Source organism: Coregonus clupeaformis, unplaced genomic scaffold (assembly GCF_020615455.1).
Source record: "Coregonus clupeaformis isolate EN_2021a unplaced genomic scaffold, ASM2061545v1 scaf0948, whole genome shotgun sequence".
Lineage (NCBI taxonomy): Eukaryota > Metazoa > Chordata > Actinopteri > Salmoniformes > Salmonidae > Coregonus > Coregonus clupeaformis.
The window spans coordinates 83,106-108,045 of NW_025534402.1; the positions used below are offsets into that span (position 1 = coordinate 83,106).

General features: G+C 44.4%; 1 pseudogene; it reads right to left on the reverse strand.

The window, feature by feature from the left end:
* Positions 1–4,223: 4,223 nt before the first annotated feature.
* On the reverse strand, positions 4,224–5,626 carry LOC123486013 (annotated as a pseudogene).
* Between the last annotated feature and the right edge of the window lie 19,314 nt (positions 5,627–24,940).

Sequence of the window (24,940 nt, forward strand, 5' to 3'; positions counted from 1 at the left end):
TACGTTAAAAACAATCCAGCACAAAGTCGGGTTCCAGAAAATCCAGAACAGTTTTGTTTGTTTGTAATTTTTGCCCCTTTTTCTCCCCAATTTCGTGATATCCAATTGGTAGTTACGATCTTGTCTCATCGCTGCAACTCCCAAACGGGATTGGGAGAGGCGAAGGTCGAGTCATGCTTCCTCCGAAACATGACCCGCCAAGCCGCACTGCTTCTTAACACCTGCTCGCTTAACCCGGAAGCCAGCGCACCAATGTGTCGGAGGAAACACCATTCAACTGACGACTGAAGTCAGCTTGCAGGCGCCCGGCCCGCCACAAGGAGTCGCTAGAGCGGGATGAGCCAAGGAAAGCCCCCCGGCCAAACCCTCCCCTAACCCGGACGACGCTAGGCCAATTGTGCGCCGCCCTATGGGACTCCCGGTCACGGCCGGCTGTGAAGCAGACTGGGATCGAACCCCAGGCTGTAGTGACGCCTCAACACTGCAATGCAGTGCCTTAGACCGATGTGTCACTCGGGAGGCCCCATAACAGGCTTTTAAAATGTCATATTGGTGCACAATTTCTACTTAAAATATAAAAAAAGGCACTCATTTTGTGGAACGACCCAGTTCACAGTTGGCTCACCTCAGTGAGACTGTGTGTGGTCCTGTGCTGCTCAGCTGGTTCCTTTGTGGGTTCAGGAGGTGGTGTAGTCTGGTTGTCCTCCATGAACATGGTCCCCTCAGGGTTCCCCAGACCCTCCTCACACCCCTCCTCCTTCACCAGCAGCACCTCTGGACCCTCCTGCTCCTGGAAGAGAGAGGTGATACAGATTACACAGACATACACTCCCTCATGTACGTACACACACACAATAAACACACTTTCAACATGGAGTATTTACCCATCCCCACTACTGTTAAGATAATTTATTAACTAACTATTTCAGTGTCTCTGTGTGTTTCCCAAAGTTTGTAAGACTTTGGTTCAAGAAACGGACAGAGCCGTCTTTATTCAGAGAATTCTGCCCAGAGAATTCTGTTACCACAATTTCAGAGTCCATCTTTTATACACACGTCATACAAAAATCCCACCCCGCTTTAGGCGGGCTGTATTTTTCCACTGTACACATCTTGTAAATAGTAACACAATGTAATCTCAACTTGCCCTACGCTCACACATTACTAGGTAAGTAGTCTTATGATTCTAACACATTTCACAAAGTGGAGTGTAATAATTAGTCATTACCAAATTCTTCTATCAACTACGTTTGAGTCCTATACTGTAGTTGCAGAATAACTTCATTGTTGTTAAACCCATCATGGTGGACATAAATATGATGTTGTTGTTAAATATACAGTTGAAGTCGGAAGTTTATATACACTTAGGTTGGAGTCATTAAAACTCGTTTTTCAACCACTCCACACATTTCTTGTTAAACTATAGTTTTGGCAAGTCGGTTAGGACATCTACTTTGTGCATGACACAAGTAATTTTTCCAACAATTGTTTACAGACAGATTATTTCACTCATAATTCACTGTATCACAATTCCAGTGGGTCAGAAGTTTACATACACTAAGTTGACTGTGCCTTTAAACAGCTTGGAATATTCCAGAAAATGATGTCATGGCTTTAGAAGCTTCTGATAGGCTAATTGACATCATTTTAGTCAGTTGGAGGTGTACCTGTGGATGTATTTCAAGGCCTACCTTCAAACTCAGTTCCTCTTTGCTTGACATCATGGAAAAATCAAAGGAAATCAGCCAAGACCTCAGGAAAAAAATGGTAGACCTCCACAAGTCTGGTTCATCCTTGGGAGCAATTTCCAAACACCTGAAGGGACCACGTTCATCTGTACAAACAATAGTACGCAAGTATAAACACCATGGGACCACGCAGCGGTCATACAGCTCAGGAAGGAGACGCGTTCTGTCTCCTAGAGATGAACGTACTTTGGTGCGAAAAGTGCAAATTAATCAGAGAACAACAGCAAAGGACCTTGTGAAGATGCTGGAGGAAACGGGTACAAAAGTATCTATATCCACAGTAAAACGAGTCCTATATCGACATAACCTGAAAGGCCGCTCAGCAAGGAAGAAGCCACTGCTCCAAAACCGCCATAAAAAAGCCAGACTACGGTTTGCAACTGCACATGGGGACAAAGATTGTACTTTTTGGAGAAATGTCCTCTGGTCTGATGAAACAAAAATTGAACTGTTTGGCCATAATGACCATCATCATGTTTGGAGGAAAAAGGGGGTTCCTTGCAAGCCGAAGAACACCATCCCAACCGTGAAGCACGGGGGTGGCAGCATCATGCTGTGGGGGTGCTTTGCTGCAGGAGGGACTGGTGCACTTCACAAAATAGATGGCATCATGAGGAAGGAAATGTATGTGGATATATTGAAGCAACATCTCAAGACATCAGTCAGGAAGTTAAAGCTAGATGGCCCCAAGCATGCTTCCAAAGTTGTGGCAAAATGGCTTAAGGACAACAAAGTCAAGGTATTGGAGTGGCCATCACAAAGCCCTGACATCAATCCTATTGAAAATGTGTGGGCAGAACTGAAAAAGCGTGTGCGAGCAAGGAGGCCTACAAACCTGACTCAGTTACACCAGCGCTGTCAGGAGGAATGGGCCAAAATTCACCCAACGTATTGTGGGAAGCTTGTGGAAGGCATCCCGAAACGTTTGAACCAAGTTAAACAATTTAAAGGCAATGCTACCAAATACTAATTGAGTGCATGTAAACTTCTGACCTACTGGGAATGTGATGAAAAAAATAAAAGCTGAAATAAATCATTCTCTCTACTATTATTCTGACATTTCACATTCTTAAAATAAAGTAGTGATCCTAACTGACCTAAGACAGGGAATTTTTACTAGGATTAAATGTCAGGAATTGTGAAATACAGAGTTTAAATGTATTTGGCTAAGGTGTATGTAAACTTCCGACTTCAAATGTAAGTCAGCTATGATAAATCATCATCAGACAAACCTGACTAAACGATTGACTATATGACTTGTACAGTAGGTGTTTGTTAGTGTGTGGGTATGTGTAGGTATTAGGGCTGTCAAACAATGAAATGAATCAAGTTAATGGCATTAGTTAATTGCGATTAATCAACATTTTAGTATTTGCTCAAATTTGGCCCCAAATATAGATTTTTCCATTTAAAAAGCAGTGCATTGAGGTACAGGCATACTTTGATTGTGACGGAAACAAAATTATCTACATCAGAATCTTTTAATAGCATTCTCACCATAAACAACACTAAAGTCACTAACATAGCTACAGCTATTAATGCTCCCAATGTTTAAGTAGGCCTACTCCCTATTGCCAATGTTCTTTTAGTTTAACACTTGCACACAGTACAGACACTCTTTCTCTTACACACACACACAGCTTTAAGTACTGTTAAAGCTTCAGGCAGGAAAAAATGAACTGTCTCTATGGTTACAAAGAACAAAGAGCTTTTAAATGTATGAAAACATTGTAACCATCTGTACTGTTCAGATAACTTTACACACATAGGCCTACACACTCTCCCAAGAAATGCATTTCACTGTACTAGTGAACATGACAATAAAAACTTGAAACACACATCCTCTCTCACACACACACACAATCATACACACCCCACTCTTGCATATGCAGCCTACCTTTGAAGCATCTCTTTGAGGAGCGAATTCCTTTTCAGTTCTTCCTGTGCCATCCAAATGTGTGCATTGCCTAGTCAGTGGTCAAGTTATCAGGTTGCTAGGTAACATGAGTAGCTAGCGAAATAATGTTGTTTGTTATCAAACCAAAAAACAGTAGCTTGCAAGTAGTTTAAAAACGTCCCGCGACATGCGACCTATCCGAGGCAGAAAGAAAAAACATAGCTCCAGTAATATTGGGTATAACTTTCGCATGATTTGGCTAGAAGTACACAGTCCAGGTATGTAAAGGTGCAAACATTGCCTGTAGCTGTGTTCCGTGTTGTGTTCTGCACTTAAAAGCGCCGGTGCGGAAACACGTGCACATAAAAGGTTCCATGCGGTGAAGACATGGAAACGCAATTAACGGCGTCCAAAAATTTATGCCGATAAACATGTCAGGCGTTAACTGATGGCCCTAGTAGGTATATTTAGTAAGTGTAAATTGGTGATAAAGCTCTGTTGTGTGTATGCAGAATGGGGTGAGATCAGATGTGATGTATATTAAAGAGAATCTCAATTAAAGTCTTAGAATGAAAAGTCCCATTTTGTGTTTATTAAACATAAACAAGTTTTAAATACACCATATGAAAACCACACATACACGTCTCAACTAAAAATCTGCATGAACTTGTTGAACTGCATTTATTTTCCAATTAAAAGTGTCTTGGGAAAAAAATTCAGTTGGTGAATGGAAGTAATCCAGGCATTTGTAAACATATACCCTACACAGTACAAACACAATATGTAACAGACTTTAGGTTTATATCCCACAATGTCTGGATGCAATATTCTACCCAGGAATATTCAACACTGAAATCTGTTACCATCGTTATTCCAAATGAATCTGTGGATATTTTTTGCTGATGAAAATTTATAGATTTGTCTTTAATGCAGGGTTTGATCTAAACGTCAGAAGCTATCGCGTGAAATGTTTACTTTCGATGTTATAGACTGGAATGATTTTTCTGCTGGTGTATTCTGAGGTAGCTCCTCTCTGAGAACCTCTTTCGCAGTGCGTACAGGCAAACAGCGTTTCTCCCGTGTGGACCTTCAGGTGTATCTTCAGCTGGTGCTGGCGGGAGAACCTCTTCTCACACTGGGGGCAGCTGTAGGGTTTCTCCCCTGTGTGGACCCTCTGGTGCCTCTTCAGGTCACCAGCCTCAGCGAAGCGCATGTGACACTGTGTACAGCTAAAGGGTTTCACCCCGGTGTGGACCCTCTGGTGCCTCTTCAGGTTGCCAGCCTGAGCGAAGCGCATGTGACACTGTGTACAGCTGAAGGGTTTCACCCCTGTGTGGACCCTCTGGTGGATCTCCAAATTATGGGGGCAGCTGAAGCCTTTGTTACAGAACATGCAGAGGAACCGTTTCTCTTTACTATTGCCTGATGTTGCTCCCCCTCCCTGAGCCTGGGCTCTAGCCCTGTCATTTGAGTTCAATACCTGATCAAAAAGGACGCGGCCGTGTGAATCAGAAGGCCCCACCGACGTGGACACTGGGTCGCGATCTCTGAATGCATGTAAAGGGGAGTGGGTCGCAACATTTAGATTTGTCTCCAAGCTTTCCCTGTAATCTAAGAAGTCACTGGTGTTGACCTGTGAGTGTCCTTCTCTTAAGTGAGTCTCGTCTGCATTCCATGTCTGCGGAGAGTCGCGCTCAACTTTCACAGTCACCTCATCTACGACCAGACCCTCCCCTTTCTTATCTAGGCACCCTTCAGAGTATACACTACTACTGTACTGGTTCCAGTCCCCTCTCATTGGATTAGTCTGTGTATCTAAGCCCACAGGCATGTTACCAGGTATCATCTCTGTCTCTGTAGCGTATGAACAGGACGGATCATTGCCAGTCTGTAACGCGTCACCTGAGTCCTGATGGGACAGAACCGTCCTCGGGCTACCGTAAAGTAAATACTCTGAGCGGGGAGCAGGTGGATAGCCCAGTCGCCCCCAGCCCCGTTAAAGTCTCAGTCTCTGTCTCTGACTTGAGGACGGCGTTCTGCGTTCCACTGACCTCCGTGATGCTGCGTCGGGTCCTGGGCTGCACTGGGGCGGCAGTAGGATCCTCCGTTGCTACAGGGGGCGCTCCAGCCGCTCCAGTCTGGATGTCTGTGCTGTGTTGTGGGTCCTCCTCTCCTTCAGACCTGTCCAGCTTGACCCCAGGACCTGCAGCATCTGCATCTGCAGACTGACACAAGAAGAGAGGTTGTTATTGGATAACAATGTAATAGGGAATTCTCACAAGCTCCCCTATGGCAGATAAATGAGGATGTACATGTAAGCAAATGAATAGCTGAGGGGAGCCTTTCTGAAATAAACTGGCAACATTTTATGTACTGTAATTTTGATGTAATACTATTACACTAACCTCTATCACGATAAGGTGCTGGGTTGAGGTTCCACTCCCCTCATCAACAGTGATTGGTTGGTCATCTCTCCATGTATTGTATCCCGCTGGCTTCACAAAGCTCCTGTGGCCTCCAGTGCGATGTCCTTCACCTGAGAGAGTGATTGGGCGAAAAGAGGTGGTTAGCCCCACAGTTGCCACAGCTAGTTCTGTTTGTTTGTCTGTGTGCCTGCTGCACGCAGGCATGTCGGTGTCTGTGTCCATGCAGCTGCTCTCCCGGCCAGCGGGAAGGCGTGCGCGCGCGTCGTTGTAGTGTCGCCTGCTTCGGGCTGAAGCTGCTGTGTGAGAATGGCTGGGGGCGAGTGTATGCTGCAGAGCTGTCTGTTGCATAGAAGAGCATTCTATACGCGGCTTCAACCTGGAGTGCTATTTTAATAGCTCCATCTAGTTGTAAATTATCCGATTCCAAAAGCAGTTTCTCCCTTGTCTTTTCACATACAGCGTCCCCTCTATCAACTGATCCCTGATGATCTCGTCCTCAAGTGTCGTAGTTACAAAGCTAGCCAAATCCCTCAGATTGCTACGTAGCTTTGAATGGACTCACCCGGCCCGTTGGTGTCTCTTCGTGGCCGGTGGCGTCGGAGGAGCACTCGCTCTTTCCGGCGAGTGGTTCCGTAAGAGGCTGACTGCAGCAGTGAATGTAGGAGCCGATCCAAGCGCTCTGAAAATCCTCTGTCCCTCTGTACCAAGGCAGTGACGGAGCAGTGCTGTCCTCCGCTTGTCGGAGATTGTAGAAAAAGTCCGCATAGCTTCTAAATAAGTGTTAAAACTATCAAGCCAGTTATTCCACGGGACTGGAGGTTCGCGAGGACGGCGGGCTGGTGCTGGCGGTGGTAAACTGAATTCAGCCATCTTCGTCGCCAATGTTATATCTAGCCTAGTTGTAAAGGAACGGACATCTGCACAGTTTCACATTGAACATCACTCTGTCGTTTAATGACATGTGCCCACGCATTCTGACAACCCATTCATCCGTAGCGCAGCACACTGTCGTAAAGCCATAACAGCGTTGCAGTGCTGGCGTACAGCACGTCGTACCATACATAACATTCCCCCCCTTTCCAAAACCAGGGACTGGTACCATATATAAAATGTCCATAGGGCAAGAACCTAGAGTGATACCTGTAAAAATAAACATTAACCCTAAACGGATGGATCTCTCCAAACTAGCCAGTTCAGTCCATTAACCTGGAGGTTGACTAAGACACCTAGCGGGGCCTAATAATGAAAAGAGGTTAAGTAGTTCCCTCAGATAAGCAGGCGCGGGTTAGGTGCCCGCATAGGCCTTTCTCTTCCACCGTCACCGCTTGTGGCTCTGGCCCTTGGGGAACCCACAGAGGCTGGGGCTCAGGTGGTAGTGGTGGGGAGGTCCATCCGGTGGCGTCTCTGGCCTGCACATGTCTGTTTTGTGTGCCTTCGTGTTCCTTGAGGGCAGGGACTTTTCTGGGGCGTGCTGGCGTGGCGTGATCGTGCTCATCATGAATGTGGCGGGCCCCAGTTGTCGACCGGCCTGCAGGGGGTCGACCAGAATGAGGCCATTTTGTTACACCGCTGAGGCCGTCGGGCTCGGTTGACCCAAGTCCTGACACTTGGATGATCGACTGCTTCACCCTGTGTGCCTTGTCAAAACGCTGTTTCATTGCTCTTTGGTGCCTGGTCACTGCCTGCTGTTCTTGGAGTGCGCCTATTCGCGGTTCTGCTACTCTCTGTGTTTCTGGGTCTGTCCAGTGGCAGTTCCATCTCCACACCTAGCATGAGGGATGCCGGGGGAGACCTGTGTTGTCGTGTGTTTGCTTGCTCTGTTAGTGCATTGGCGTTTGATTCAAAGCAGTTTGGAGCTTGCACCCCTGGACCGGGTGCGCTCTGATGCCCGTTCTTCAGCGTTTGGTTGAGGCGTTCCCACCCCTCCGTTAGCCATTTGGGTTGTAGTAGGCCGTGCGGGTGTGTTTGATTCCCTTGTTGCTGAGATATGAGGAGAACTCGGCAGAGGAGATTAGCTGGGGCCCATTGTGTCCGTGGTGGGGGTGAGGGGTAGACCCCACCTTGTGAACAGGCTGTCTAGGATGTCCACGATGGCCTGTGCTGTGACAGTTCCGACAAACCACTTCTTGCCCAGGTGGAGGTCCCACACCACCACCAGGAAGCGCTGATAGTGAGGGACTGCGTGTCCATGGATCTCGCCACAGATGTCCAGTTGGATGTGCTCCCAGGGGTGAGGCCGGCCATGCGAGAGAGCTGCAGGGGAGTGGGGCGGACTGTCCTGTTTTTCCCACTGAGGAGGCATGCAGCACAATCCCTGACCAGGGCTTCAATGTAAGTGGTGCGATGCCTGGACCACCACACAAGGTCCTCGACATACCGGCTGTTTGACCTTGGCTCTGCCCAAGTGACCCTGCGTGCGCCGCGAACACGCTCCACGCCCTTGGGCATTCTCAGGACCACAGTGCAAAACCCTCAGAGACACAGACTTCTTCCCAGACAAGAAAGTTAGGGTACTTCACTCTGGCGAAAGTCGCCAGCTCTTCGGCTCATGTGCTGGCCATCCAATCTTTCGCGTATGTGGGTGCGCAGGGTAGACAGTGTGGGATCCTGTTCCGATGCTTGCTTCAGCTCCTCCAGTGGGACGACTGACTGAAGAGGAGCGTAGAGCATTGTACAAGCTCTGTTTTCGTTGTGCGTCTGGCAAGACAGGTTGCGAGTAGGAGCGTCAAAGGAGCGTGAGAGGAGGTCTGCTCACCACGTTATCCCTCCCCGAGTGAACTTCAGCTGATAGTCCCGCTGTCTGGGCGGTCGGCCCATCTGTGCAGCCGAAGTGGCTTGTGGCCAGTTTCTGATGCTGACAGTAGCGTTGTGAGGGACTGGTGAGGTCGGTTCGGAGTGTGAACAGACGGCCATATAGGTAGAAGTGCTCACTGCTTTAGCACGCCCAGACACAGGCCAGTGCTTTCTCGTTCGCCCACAATACCGTTGTTCTGTGGGGCACAGAGGCCCCTTATGAGCGGCGGCGTGACGGGCCTCTCCAATGCTCATTCTGCAGCTGTGAGAGGACGGCTCCTAGTGCTCCCAGCTGGGCGTCACATGTGACAATGGTGTGGCAAACGGGGTCAAAGTGAGCCAAGACTGGGGCTGTGGTGAGCTGTGGCTCTTCAGTAGCGGACGCGTCTGGGCAGGCTGCCGATCCAGGCCCATGGCTCATACCTTCTTGAGGAGCTGGCGAGGGCGCTGTGGTCTGAGAGTAGTGGGGCAGAAACCCGGAGGTAGTAGGCTGTCATGCCCAGAATGAGGCCACCTGAGAGGCTGAAGTCGGTTCCGGGATCGGTGGGGCGGCTTCATGGTCGACATGAGTGGGGGCAATACCTTTGGCCGACAGTGCGGAGGCCCTCAAGCTTCGGCGGCTGGAGCTGCAAAGGTGCACTTTCACACCGTTCGGTCAGGCGTTCCGCAGTAGAGCCACTGAATACTCCTGTGGAGTCGATAATCTCATGGATGTGGAGGTAGGGGCGTGACACGATGTCATCCAGATAGACGCCACCCCAGGTATTCCAGCGAGGATGGTGCTCATCACCTTCTGGAGGCTCAGCTGGGGGCGGAGCCTAAGTCCTAAAGGCATGCGTGTATATTGAACACGCCAGCGTGTCTCGACAAAGCGTGAGGTCTCTGCTAGCTGCATGGAGGGGACAGTAACCCTGAGCGAAGGTCAAGCTTGTGGATCGTGGAGCCATGGAATTGTGCGGTCCCAGCTCCTCAGCTGTAGGCAAGGGGTACTTATCCGGGACAACGGCCTTGTTCACACAGGGAATCCACACAGGTCAGGATTCCACCCGGACTTTTTTGGTCGCAATGACCAAGTTTGAAATCCAGGGGCAGCGTTGACTGGCTCAATGATGCCTGCATCCAACTTGTGACTGGAGATCTTTTGCTTGTGACATCATCACGCAGTGCACGAAGGGAATGCGCCGCAGGGAGCTGCACGGCTGGGGTCACTTCCCGGATTCACCAGGGGGCCTGTGAGTAAAGGCTGTGAGGCAGCCCAGTCCATCCAAACAGAGTCGGCCAGTTCTGTTTGCCATGTGCAGGTAACCTGGTAGATAGCTGACCCACTGTCATCTCTCCCAGTGTGAATCCCAAGCCTGTGAAGAGGTCGAGGCCCAGGAGGTTGGCACCGGCGCTTTACAACATGAAATGTGAATGATGGCAGATGTTTGGTGCCGTAGTGTACTGGGACCTGGAGGGGTGCCTCCAATGTCTATCTTAGATCTACACGTACCCACACACAGGGCAGTGGAGGGCTGTTGGAGTGGTAGGTGACTGAAAAACTTGTAGTAAGTGGCAAGGTTGAGCAACGACACCGCGCAGTATCCAGCAGCAAAGGCAAACCCACCCACCCAGCTGCACAGTGCATGTCCTGAATGACACATGGTTGAGTGGAGGCGGTTCGGATTTCCGTGTGTTCATGTTGAGAGTGAAGATGAAAGCGAAGGGCCTGTTCTGGGTGGAGCTAGTAGCAGGAGGCAGAGCGACACACTTTCGCCAGAAGTGGTTGTATTTTTGAACAGTTCTTGCATATTTTCCCACCCGAGGGCTGGGCAGTTTGAAGCCCTTGAATTGTGTGAGCTTAGCCCCACAGTTGCCACAGCTAGTTCTGTTTGTTTGTCTGTGTGTGCCTGCTGCGGGCATGTCGGTGTCTGTGTCCATGCAGCTATCGGCAGCGGGAGGCGTGCGGGCGTGATCGTTGTGAGTGCGCCTGCTTTCGGAGCTGAAGCTGCTCGTGAGAATGGCTAGGGGGCAGTGTATGCTGCAGAAGAGCTGTCTGTTAGCATAGAAAGAGCATTCAAGCGCCGCTTCAACCTGGAGTGCTATTTTTAATAAGCTCCATCTAGTTGTAAATTATCCGATTCCAAAAGCAGTTTCTCCCTTGTCTTTTTCACATAGCGTCCCCTCTATCAACTGATCCCTGATGATCTCGTCTGAAGTGTCCCGTGGTTGAAGCTAGCCAAATCCCCTCCAGATTAGCCACGTAGCTTTGAATGGACTCACCCCGGCCGTTGGTGTCTCTTTCGTAGCCGGTAGCGTCGGAGGAGCACTACGCTCTTTCCGTGAAGTGGTTCCGTAGAGGCTGACTGCAGCAGTGAATGTAGGAGCCGATCCAGCGCTCTGAAAATCCTCTGTCCTCTGTACCAAGGCAGTGACGAACGTGCTGTCTCCGCTTGTCGGAGATTGTAGAAAAGTCCGCAGCTTCTAAATAAGTCTTGAAAACTATCAAAACAATTCTTCCCACGGGACTGGGTTGCTTGAGCAGTGATGCTGGCGGTAGTAAACTAATTCAGCATAGCACCATTAAGCCAATGTTATATCGCTAGTTGTAAGAAAACGGACATCCGCACAGTTTCATTGAACATCCTCTGTCGTTTAATGACATGTGCCACGCATTCCTGAACAACCCATTCATCCGTAACGCAGCACACTGTCGTAAACACAACTAGCATTACAGTACGGCGTACAACACGTCGTACCATACATAACAGTTAGGTACTGTCAATGCTCAACTGTATATTGTGTTACCAAGGTAACATTTCTCATAACTTCTTGGAAATACTATTTTATTGATCGGTATTATGTTCCATGTGTCACATTACTTGTCTTGAGTAAAATAGGAAATGCAGTAAATCAATAATCTGGTTAGAATAGGATAGTGTTCTTGCGCCCAAAATAGCTAAAGTAATCAGGTAAATTATTGTATACTATCCAAAAACTGACCAAGACCCAATTATGTGTAACACATCTGAACACATGGGGGAACGGGAAGCGACAGGCACTGCGTAATATTTATGAACCGCGACAGGCCAGCATCCTAGGCTTTCTGCAAAATGTACCTCTTTTGTGCTCTGTATCGGTCGAGGATCTTGACACCACTACTGGGTAGAATGGCGAGACGCGCTCTGGGATTGTCCTCTCAGCGCGCTCCCGTGCCACCTTCCAGTTCCAGTGCAGTTTCGCTCGCATGCCCTGTTTTCTTTCTGGCTTTGGTTATTTCCAAACGGAACACTAGCAAGTCGTCTACGAGTTTACAGATTTCTGCCACGGCTGCATTCGCTAGCGCACCTCCATATAATGGAGGCTATTTGAGTGTGAAAAACCATGAAGTTAGCCATTGTTAGCGAATATTAGAGCGCTAGCGTTTACCCTAGATAGAATTTATCAACTAAGTCAGTCTCCAACACGAATTATAAGCACTACATGGAGTGCGTATGTGATGCTGTGCAGTTAGATTAGCTCATATTTTGAAATCCAGGGTTAAGATAAACGTCTAAATAACAACATAAACGGCTTCTTAGTCGAGAAATTGTTTACATACTGTGGTTTACTTCTTCTTCGTAGGTGGGGTTTAATTCGGCGGTTGTGGGCATCCAATTGTGCATTACTTTCGCCACCAACTGTACAGGGGTGAAAAAGGAACTTCATAGGTGGGTGAGATAATTACAAAAATTATCTCACACCTGAGAGTCGTATTTCACTGCTCTTAACAGCCACCTCATGGGAACTCCTTTCTCAGAAAATCTTTTAGTCCCAGAAATCACTCACCGGATCGGGACAAGCCAATGCCGCATCTTCTGGACTTTCCCTCTAATAGCTGGGAAAGTTTATACCTTTGCCATCCACAAACCTGTCCACCTCTCTTTAGCATGCAGCATATATCTGGTCCTGCAGGTGGCCTACCCGACAACATCCGGACCTTCTACTGCTTTCTATCCTTTTTACCACCTCCGCATAGGAGACAGACTGAATTCTGATTTTGGCCACCCATCTCTTTCACCCGTAGTCTGGGAATCAAGATGTTGCCTCATGTTCTCCACCAAAGTTACAATACTTTCCTTTGCAATTCTCTCTCTCTGCTACTAAGTCTCCATGATGGTTTCCCCACACGTCCTACATCACTCCAGAAATGATTCTATAGGTGCCCTGCTCCCGATTTAACACCCAAAGCTTCTTCATCACTTTGGATATCTTCAAATGGTTATTCAGAACTAGTTGGGCTTATCATAGTCCCAGAAAACATATTCCTACCAAGATACAATGGGGAATTATCAACTTACTGTTTTCTCTTTTCCCACATCAATTTTGTTTATTTTTCAATTTCTTTGGACAAATGTCCATTCTTAATTTCCACTGCTAACCGATTCAAAGCTCCCATCGCATGACTAGACGCTATGTTGCGTATTGGAGTTTTCTGGTCGTGGAGTGTGAATTGCACATTTTATCACAAAAAAGGGGGGAGATGAAATCGATACCATCTAACCCTACACCACTATATACACCAAAAAACCCACCACCCTATCCCACTACTTTAGCCCACCAGATCTTACTCCACAACTGGTGGATGAAACCCCCTTCTCTTCAAAAAAACCCCTGTAGATCTTCTGTGCTAAAATCTATTACACAACAAACATTTTTGCTGCTGCCACTACCACATCTATTTCCTGGGATTATGCTCCATCAAGCCGTAGAGCATTAATAACCATAGCAATAAACGAAAGAAACCCTGAACCACTAAAACTCATCCTCTCTGGATCTCTCTTCAGGCCTACTCACCGAGGGGCTCCCCAGTTGAATCCCTCACCCTTGGCCAACCGCTACTCTCTTACTGCCTCAGCATAGGACAATTTCAGCCCCACTTGAACTCTGGATCCCCAACTAGTCTCTCTCTCACAGGGTATCTGGATCCCCCAGCTGATGGCGCTTCCCCACAGCCGGGACATACAGTGCTTTCTCATCCCAACTTTACACACCCTCTGACTATCCAAGTGAGAAAAATTATATTTTTATTTATATTACAAGTATAAGCTGAAGTAATAAACTTAAATATACTTACAAATTCATACAATATACTACACATATGTAGATGTACTTTTCTAGTATATCTTAAGTATACTATGTTCACTATCATTCCAACTTAACACACATATTAAAAAGTGCATTTTAAAATGCATTGTTTTTGTCTTTAAGTATACTACACTGAGTGTACAAAACATTAGAACACCTTCCTATTATTGATTTGCAAAGCTGTCATCAAGGCAAAGGGTGGCTACTTTGAAGAATCTCAAATATAAAATATATTTTGATTTGTGTACACTTTTGTTGGCTACATGAATGCAGTAGAATGTGTCCAAACTTTTGACTGGTACTGTATATATTTCTGTTTTGTTTTGTTTTGGCCTGTTTCATGTTATTTTGGCATTAATACGTGCCACATATCAGTTTGCAAACAATTTCATTGAGGTTAATAAAGCCGCATAGAGTTACATTAGAAGTGCCCATTCAAGTAGGCTGGCAGTTATTGGCCGTAGATACAATTGCGTAAAATCAAGTTATATCTACCGTAGCTTTGATTGGACTGATCCGTGTCCAACATCAACTTTCACAAAACTTAGCTTAGCAAGCTAACTTGGTCATCATCATGAATCAAAGTCGACAATCTACTGGTAAAATCTTATCATATGAGAGAAATTATGAAGAGAAAATTATGATAAAACGTATCAGTGCTCATCAGGGCATTGGACATAAACATTACACAAACAAGTGTAAATCGTAAATTCAACTAGCCTGCTATTCAGTGGGGGTGTGTGGTCCAAGTCTGGGTTTAAGGGTCTCTTTTCCAGGCTTGAAAGGATAAACATTCAACATACGCCCATGCTATCAATCCAGCATGACTTATGCCAACGTTCAAAACAACTGGAAACTCGGAACTGGGAAATCTGAAACACTATACACTTAAGTATTATTTCTTAGGTACAGTATACATACCCTCGCATATTACATAATTTATGCACAGCATACAATACATTTTTGGACTCCCACTTGTTAGTGCTGTGCTTCACTAGAACAGGAATGGCATAACCATCGTGGGAAAACTTTGTCTTCAAAGTCTGGCATTCTCTGGATTTATGCTTACTTTTTAAGACAACTGGGAACTCTGAAAGAAACAAGCTCCGACTGGGAAAATTGGTTTGAAACAGTCATCCTACTTTCGGAATTCCGAGCCGAACTCTGGCCTCTTTCAAGGAAGCTCCAACCCTGAAAGAGATCACTGATTACGTCAAGGGATTCGACCTTGTTTTATTTTCCAAGAGTTATAAGTTGTGCTTGAAAGCAACAACATCCAGAGAGAGAATGCCAGACTTTGAAGACAAAGTTTTCACGATGTGGACGGGCCACGCCATCTTTCGTGTTTCAGTGAGCACAGCACACAACAAGGTGAGAGTCCAAAGGGGCTGTGTTGCCAGGGATATAAGTAAGACTAAGAAGTAATATAGTAGGTGTGGGAGGCCATGTGCCTCACCCTAATAATTTGGTCCCTTTTCTCATGAATTTAGCCTACTGTTCTGACTTGGTGGTGCACATGTAGCCTTAGCCTGTTCAGAAATGTCATCATCCGAATATTGTAAGAGCTTTCAATATATGTCGACTTTATTTATCCTAACGGTTATGACTTGGTGTACAGGGAGAATACTGTGAGAACGTCTACATATTCGGAATTCTGCTCGCTGTACATTTCAAAAAGTAAGCAGAACAAATAATTATATTGACTATGTCCCATAGTCCTAGCTAAAGCTGGCTTAATGTCTTCAATGTAAATACAATTGCCTCTTATCCCCTCGTGGTCCCCTTATGCCATAGTTTGTACATCTCAATTGTCAGTAGAAACCACATTTTTTTTGGCGATTAAATATCAGCTATTTTTTAGTACATGAGGCTGATTTAACTGTTTTGCTGCCAGGACAAGGCTGCTGATAGCCAAGTGTAGCAGTGGTAAGGTGTTGGGACTGCTTTGATGTAGGCTCCTAAGCAGTTTGGACACCGTTGTCACCATTATAGGAATCAATTAATGTATTGTTTTTAGTGTTGTGTATTGTTTAGTGCCACTCCCAAGCCACAACTTCTTTGAAATATTCCTAAACATTGGCTGAGTAAGAACCCTTGGTCAATTAAGGTAACCTTTACATGCCTAATTACAATAGCCAATGTGGTTAATGAGTAGTTGTCTATTTGTAAAAAGTATACTTGAAACACATTATAAATACCCACTTCATTTGTAAAAAGAAAAAATACCCAGGAATTCGATCCATTGATCTGCTAGTATACTAATAATACAATGACAGCTTGATTAAGTCAACTACATCAAAACTTAATTTACACTGGATTTGAATTTGAGTATACTTCTAATTTGAGAAAATATACAAGTAAGTAAACAGGTGTATTCAAAATATATTTGTTTAGCTATTTATCCATTATACTAAGAATATACTTTAAGTACAATTTTCTCCAATTTAGATTTTATATTATATATTTATAATATATCAACAGATTTATCACAGACATACTTCAACAGTGAATTCGAAGGTACTAGATCCCTGGGATTTCACATTTTGTTATGTAAGAGCAGCTTATTCTAAAATTGATTAAATTGCTTTTTTTCCTCATTAATCTGCCACACAATGCCCAATAATGAAAAAGCAAAACAGGTTTTTAATTTTTTTGTGCAAATGTAAAAAAAAACGGAAATATCACATTTACACAAGATATTCAGACCCTTTACTCAAAACTTGTTGAAGCATCTTTCAGTGATTACAGCCTCGGAGTCTTCTTGTGTATGACGCCTTATAAGCTTTCGGCACACCTGATTTGGAGTTTCTCCTATTCTTCTCTATAGATCCTCTCTGGCTCATCAGGTTGGATGGGGAGCATTCAAGCAGCAAAGCTATTTTCAGGTCTCTGAGATTAGGACCGGGTTCAAGTCCGGGCTCTGGCTGGGTCACTCGGTGACATTCAGAGACTTATCCTGAAGCCACTCCTGCATTGTCTTAGCTGTGTGCTTAGGGTCGTTGTCCTGTTGGAAGGTGAACGCTTCACCCCAGTCTGAGGTCCTGAGTGCTCTGGAGCAGGTTTCCATCAAGGATCTCTCTGTTCTTTGCTAATTCATCTTTCCCTTGATCCTGACTAGTCTCCCAGTCCCTGCCACTGAAAACAACCCCACAGTATGATGCTGCCAAGCAACCATGCTTTACCGTAGGGATGGTGTGCCCAGGTTTCCTCCAGACGTGACTTGGCATTCAGGCCAAACGATTCAATCTTGGTTTCATCGACCAGAGAATGTTGTTTCTCATGGTCTGAGAGTCCAGGTGCCTTTTTGGGCAAACTCAAGCCTGTCAGTGCCTGTCTCTCGTGTCGGGATGTGTGTTTTTTTCCTATATTATTTTATTTTTTAAACCCAGCCCACATCCCCAAATAAGAATAATTTGTTCTTAACTGACTTGCCTAGTTAAATAAAGGTAAAAAATTAAATTAAAATAAAGATCAATGGAAACAGGATGCACCTGAGTGCTCATTTTCAAGTCTCATAGCAGGGTCTGAATATACTTATGTAAATAAGGTATTTCTGATTTTTATATTAAATCCCCATTTGCAAACATTTCTAAAAACCTGTTTTAGATATTGATTATGGGGTATTGTGTGTAGATTGGATGAGGAAAAAACTATTTAATCAATTTTAGAATAAGGCTGTAACGTAACAAAATGTGGAAAAGGAAGGGGTCTGAATACCTTCCGAATGCGCTCTGTACTTACTCCAGCGTGTTAACCTTTAACCCTAACCCCAGCCTAGCTAATGTTAGAAGCCACAACAAATTGAAATTTGTGTAATGTACACAAATACATTATGAATAAAGAAAACTGGTAATACACACGAAAAAAGTGGTTTTTTTCATGTGCCTGTCACGCAATTTTGAATAAGTAATTTGTGTCCATCTCACAATAAGCTGTGATAGCAGGTGTTATGGACATACTATATATGTTGCGTTATTTTTGCTCAGGGAAAATTTTAAGAAATTATTTGCCTTGCGCCTTGTAGTAATTCCAAGTACCAAAAACCCACATTACTTTTAAGATATTTTCTAATTTCTCTCCCTCAAGCAAAGAGGAGTGGATAATGGGAAGTTCACAAGTAATAAGTATAACGTACCAATTAGTTGTCAAGTATTTTTATCGAAATCAAGTTTGTTTATGAATTATTAAGCGATTAAAACTCGGTAATTCTGTTACCAATTCTGTAACGGAATTACTGGAAAAATCAGTAACGGAATTACACTGCGGAATTGAATATACTTTAATGGGAAATCAGTAGGCACAAACAATGTTCCTTCTCATTTTTTTCCAGCACTGAGCAAATTTCCCCAGGTCTGCTGAGCGAACTTGAACGTTGTGAAATTTCTGTCAACTTCCATAATTTACTGTGAACACTGAGGTGGTACCTGCTTTAAGTTACAGTTTTGAATAAAATGTAGGCAAATACTGTGGCTATTTAATCATAATAATATGCCATTTAGTAGACCAATTTTATCCAAAGCGACTTACAGTCTATGTGTGCATACATTTTTTACGTACAGTGGGGGGAAAAAGACGGTTTAGTCACCACCAAGGCAAGTTCTCCCACTTAAAAGATGAGAGAGGCCTGTAATTTTAATCGTAGGTACACGTCAACTATGACAGAAATGAGGAAACAGAAAATCACATTGTAGTGGATTTTAATGAATTTATTTGCAAATTATAGCGGTGGAAAATAAGTATTTGGTCAATAACAGTTGCTCAATACTTTGTTATATACCCTTTGTTGGCAATGCACAGGTCAAACGTTTTCTGTAAGTCTTCAAAGGTTTACACACTGTTGCAGTGATGTTTTGGGGCTGTCACATGGCAACATAGACTTTCAACTCCCTCCAAAGATTTTCTATAGAGTTGAGATCAGACTGGCTAGCTGCACTCCAGGAACTTGGGAAAAACATGCTTCTTAGGAAGCCACTCCTTCGTTGCCCGGGAGGTGTGTTTCGGGATGTGCCATGCTGAAAGACCCAGCCACGTTTCATCTTCAATGCCCTTGCTGATGGAAGGAGGTTTCACTCAAAAAATCTCCACGATACATGGCCCCATTCATTCTTTCCTTGGCACGGATCAGTCAGTCCTGGTCCGCTTTGCAGAAAAAACAGTTCCCCAAAGCAGATTCACCCCCATGCTTCACAGTAGGCATGGTGTTCTTTGGATGCAACTCAGCATTTCTCTTTGTCCCTCCAAATATTTCCATTGAGTTGAGGTTTTACCAAAAAGTTTTATTTTGGTTTCGCTCGACCATATGACATTCTCCCAATCCCTCTTCTGGATCATCCAAATGCACTCTAGCAAAGTTCAAGACGGCCTGGACATGTACTGGCTTAAGCTAGGGGGGACCACGTCTGGCACTGCAGGATTTGAGTCCAGGGAGTGTGTTGGAGCAGAGGTAGGCTTTGTTACTTTGGTCCCAGCTCTCTGCAGGTCAATCACTAGGTCCTTGAACGTGTGGTTCTGGGATTTTTGTTCACCGTTCTTGTGATCATTTTGACCCAACGAGGAGAGATCTTGTGGAGCCCCAGATCGAGGGAGATTATCAGTGGTCTTATAGGTCTTCCATTTCCTAATAATTGCTCCCACAGTTGATTTCTTCAAACCAAGCTGCTTTCACCTATTGCAGATTCAGTCTTCCCAGCCTGGTGCATCACAATTTTGTTTCTTGTACTTTGACAGCTCTATTCTTGGCCATAGTGGAGTTTGGAGTGCAGGACTGTTTGAGGTGCCACAGAGGTGTCTTTTATACTGATAACAAGTTCAAACAGGTGCCATTAATACAGGTAACGAGGGAGGACATAAGCCTCTTAAAGAAGAAGTTACAGGTCTGTGGGAGCCAGAAATCTTGCTTGTTTGTGGTAAGACCAAATACTTATTTTCCCCACCATAATTTTAAAAATAAATTCATTAAAAATCCTACAATGTGATTTTCTGGATTTTCTTTCTCAATTTATCTGTCACGTAGTGTGAGTGAAACTATGATGAAAATTCAGGCCTCTCTCATCTTTTTTAAGTGGGAGAACTTTTCAGTTGGTGGCTGACTAAATACTTCCCCACTGTATGGGTGGTCCCGGGATCAAACCCACTACCCTGGCGTTACAAGCTCCATGCTCTACCAATTGAGCTACAGAGGACCACAGACCTACCAGAGAGGCCTACCATCAAAAAACAATGGAGAAAAATGATCCCATAACATTTTAACATGGAAATAGCTGTTCTATCATTCAGCCTAGTAGCAGCCAATGTGTGGTGTTCAATGTAGGCCTACATTCCCATGAGACTTTTGAAAGAAAACATGCAGGGCTTGAAATTAACCTGTTTATCCACTTGTCCTTCAGACAAGGCGGTGACTGAAAATGTTGTTGTGTTGTTTGATGCAAGAAACCACTTTACAAAAATCAAATGCATTATTATTCCCATACCATTATTACAGAGAATCAGACAAATTACTACCCTCTGCCTACTGGCTACTTAGCTTATTCAAACCTGTCTCAAAAATACAACACTGCCCCCTTTAAGACAAAAAAATGCTCTTTACCTGACTTGCTTTTCAAAGATGTCTAGAAATGTACACGTTTTGTGCTCTTGTAGGAAACAATCACTCCCCTATTACTGACTACAAATGATCTATAACCTGGACTAATAACTCACTAACTAGCAAAGTATATGAACAAAATGTGCACACGTGGCTACATACAGCTCTCGCTTGATCCTCAAAACAAGCGCATCTACTCACGACTGCTCATGCTGTAAATGTAGTCCAGTTCAAAGTAAATGGCACAGATCCATATATGGCAATGGTCTATTTGCATATAGGCCTACTGCAGCTCTGATTGTTTATGCCGCACCAGTCTGTGTAGAGTACGGGTGAGTAGTGCGTGTCAATGCAATGGAATCCTACTCCGATGCGTTCTGCCACAACAAAATCTCTTCCATAGTTTGTTTTGTTTCGGTATGTTGCATTGAAAGTGGCTAATATTGCATTGATTCGATCACAATTGCCACAGTAAAGGGAAACGTTGATAGTGTTAACAGGGAAAACTCTAGAACAGTGGTCACCAACCTTTTCTGTGTCAAGATCGCATTGAGTCAAAATGCAAGCCGAGATCTACAGCTCAGATTTTTTACGACTTAAAAAAACGTAAGCCTATGCAACATTAACCAATTCAAAACAGTACTGTAGCAATGAGGTTTGTGCAGTAGGCTATAGGCCCAATTCATTATCACTGCATATTGGCTTTGCTTGAATTGCAATGCCAATGCATTGTTGTTTGGGCCATTAAAAAAATATATATTTCAGAATTTGAGATAGCTATATGATCACAGCGGTAATAGATCCATTGTTGTATTACTTGTGAAGCACAGCTGAGTGAGCATGCATTTAAATAATTTGCTTTTTATTTTTTATTTTACTGGGCTGATGTGTGCCTGCATCTGATGGTCAGTCTCAGCGGAGGGAGAGAGCAGCAGACTGAGGGTCCGCCTCTCAACATCCCTCCGCTCTCCCTTTCCTCCACTGACACTGACCAAAAAGGGACACCGTCTTCCAGCTGATGGCGAAACTCGAGTTGCACCACATTATTTGTTGCCTCATGCACAAATTCATGTTGTTACTCCGATGAACAGAAAAAGTGAAAATTTCTCATTAAAAAGACCCAAGCCGCTAATAATAACAACAACGCAAGCCTATAGATACACTTTCCTACTTTCATTACTGCTGCAGTGCTTGATGAGTGTCTTTAAATCCTCAAGGTCCTTGACCTCTTGAGAACCAAACCACCGATCAAAAGACATGCTTGCTCCCTTGCCAATTCAACATGGCTTTGTGATTCTGTATTTTGTCATTTACGGAACTGTTGTCTGTATGCCTCTGAGATCAACTCATAAGCCTGAAAGATAGCAGCTGAACAGTGTCATAATCTGAGCTCTGGTCAAGAGATAAAGCAGCGTACACTTTGGAGGGGAGCAGTGACTAAATACCACTACATGACCCGAAAAGTATGGACACTGCTCATCAAACATCTCATTCCAAAACCATGGGCATTAATATGGAGTTGGTTCCCTGCTTTAACAGCATCCAGTCTTCTGGGAAGGCTTTCCACTAGTTGTTGGAACATTTGTGCAGGGACTTTAGTGAGGTCGGGCACTGATGTTGGACGATTAGGCCTGGCTTGCAGTTAGGGTCCAATGAATCCCAAAGGTGTTTCGATGGGGGTTGAGGTTCAGGGTTCTGCGCAGGCCAGTCAAGTTCTTCCACACCCGATCGACAAACAATTTCTGTATGGACCTCGCTTTGTTGGGGGCATTGTCATGCTGAAACAGGAAAGGTCCTTCCCAAACTGTTGCCACAAAGTTGGAAGCACAGAATCGTCTAGAATGTCATAGTATGCTGTAGCGTTAATATTTCCTTCACTGGAACTAAGGGGGCCTAGCCCGAACAAACAGCCCCAGACCATTATTCTTTCTCCACCAAACTCGCAGCCATTTTAGGGGATGCGGCAATCCGCTCAAACAGAGTAAAATACACGTCCACCTCAATTTTCGTTGAAAGGCGGTACAAGTCGGGCTGTTCCGACCAAGATCAGAACTCTGTTGAGGGTGTAGGGATGGCCTGACTGGATTCGGAGTGCTTCAGATCCATCTCTCTCAATCGAATGGTATGCTCATGTTCCTGTTCTAATCTGGCTGTATATTCTCTTTCCCTTTCCCTTGGCTCAAGCTCAGTTTCTGTTTCCTTTTGCCTTTTAGTTCTATCTCTCGCAGTTAAAACTACTGGGGTGTACTCTACCACCCGTAGGAACCTTTCATCATCCTCCCTCTCTCCGGAAGGATTTCACCTCCACCAAAGCAGTATAGACCAGCTCTTTGAATACTGCTTTTGAATCGGCATGTGCAACTTTGATGTAATGACGGGCAGACTCCAACCTTCGTACATTTATCTAGCATCTTCCATGTAGGGTTTTCCACAAATGCTTTAACCAAAGTCCATGGCTTTTTTTTTTTTTAACTTTATTAGCTTGTGTGTTTATGCAACTTTCAAAAATGATTAGAACTCCTCAGGGTGGATGTCATTGACAGAAACTCTACCACAAAAGTGTCTTTTGAACACTCAAATATCTGGGCAAAGCAGAGCTTCAGAGTAGGCATTAGAGGATACCATACTCCAGGGCATGAAGATCTCCCGGACGAGCCCCCATTTTGTTACATTCCCCAGCAAGAAACGAAAAATGGCAAACAGGTGGGTTTCGTAGGAGGTTCCCTGAAAGACACTCATGGGGGTGTCCACTGAAAGTTGACTAGCAACACTGCAAAATATACCCACCCTGAGCGCCCATTAAATTTGCCCAAGAAAAAGGCAAACGAAATTCAAAACCCACACCAAACTTAAAGATAGGAGCAAACAAAAAGGTGAGCAAACTAAAACAGGGAACACAGATAAAGGATTGTTTTTTATAAATCAAATACCGAGCACCAACTGTTAGCCCTCCACATCTCTCAAGCCAACTGGAGCACTAGCCGCTCTTAAATATCACCTGTGCTAGCACAGGTGAAACACCTTCTGACTAACGAGATGACAGGCCAGCACAGGTGTAACACATACGAGAAAGTACTCTACTGTACTTAACTCTACTGTGGCTGTATGGTTCTCTACTATGATGACCAAACTTATGAAACATAGACGTCTGATGGTTTCCAGATTTTGTCTGGTCCGGATCAACCAAAGTGGTCTTGTTTGTGGTGGAGATCATCTCCACAATAATAGCCAGTGTGTGTAGAATAATACCAAATATGAAAAATACGGATAATACATATTTCTCTACCTTTGCGTACCCTATTCAGGATACATCAGAAGCGGCTCAAATTATATTTATATCCATAATTATGGATTTCTGTATAGTATATAGATCGGGGACCCATGAGCTGAATTCCATTACGTAATTCGTTACCGGATGAAATGCATTGAGACCACATTTATTTTGGTTCAATAACCAAAATAAATGAATGTTCAATACTTTTGTCAGGTAAGCATGAATTAAGGCACTATCATTTCCTCATTATAAAAACATAATCAAACAACAGGACAAGGTTGTACTTTTCATCAATTAAGCATTTTTAAGACACCATCACACCAACCTTCACCAATCATCTACTCTGCCTCATCATACTCATTCTTTCCTCAGTTCATCTCATCCAGTTCCCTACTACATCCAAAACCAACAGAAATAACTACAAACCAACTAACTAGGACTACATTATACAGTGCTATGAAAAAGTATTTGCCTTTCTAATTTTCTCTACTTTTTTCATATTTGAGAAAACCAAAACTGCATTCCATTGAAAGAGCATCATACCAAAGGTCAAGCATGGTGGTGGTGGTGTGATGGTTTGGGGATGCTTTGCTGCCTCAGGACCTGGACGACTTGCCTTAATAGAAGGAACCATGAATTCTGCTCTGTATCAGAGAATTCTACGAGGAGAATGTCAGACCATCCGTCTGTGAGCTTGGAAGCTGAAGCGCAGCGTGTCATGCAGCAAGACAATGATCCAAAACATACAATCAAGTCCAGAAATTGCTTAAAAGCAACAAATTTGAAGTTTTAATGGCTTTTCCAGTCAAAGTCCAGACTAATCCCAATGTAGATGTTGTGGCAGGACTTGAAACGAGCAGTTCATGCTTGGAAATTACACGGCATGAGAAACACTGCATGGAAGATGGAAAATTTCCACAGTGACGTGAGAGACTGATCAACAACTACAGGAAGCATTTGGTTGGAGTCATTGCAGCTAAAGGTGGCCCAACCAGTTATTGAGTGTAAGGGGGCAATTACTTCTTCACACAGGGGAATTGGGTGTTGCATAACTTTGTTTATGAAATGAATAAATTGTTGTGTTATTTGTTCCACGTATGTTTCCCCTCGATC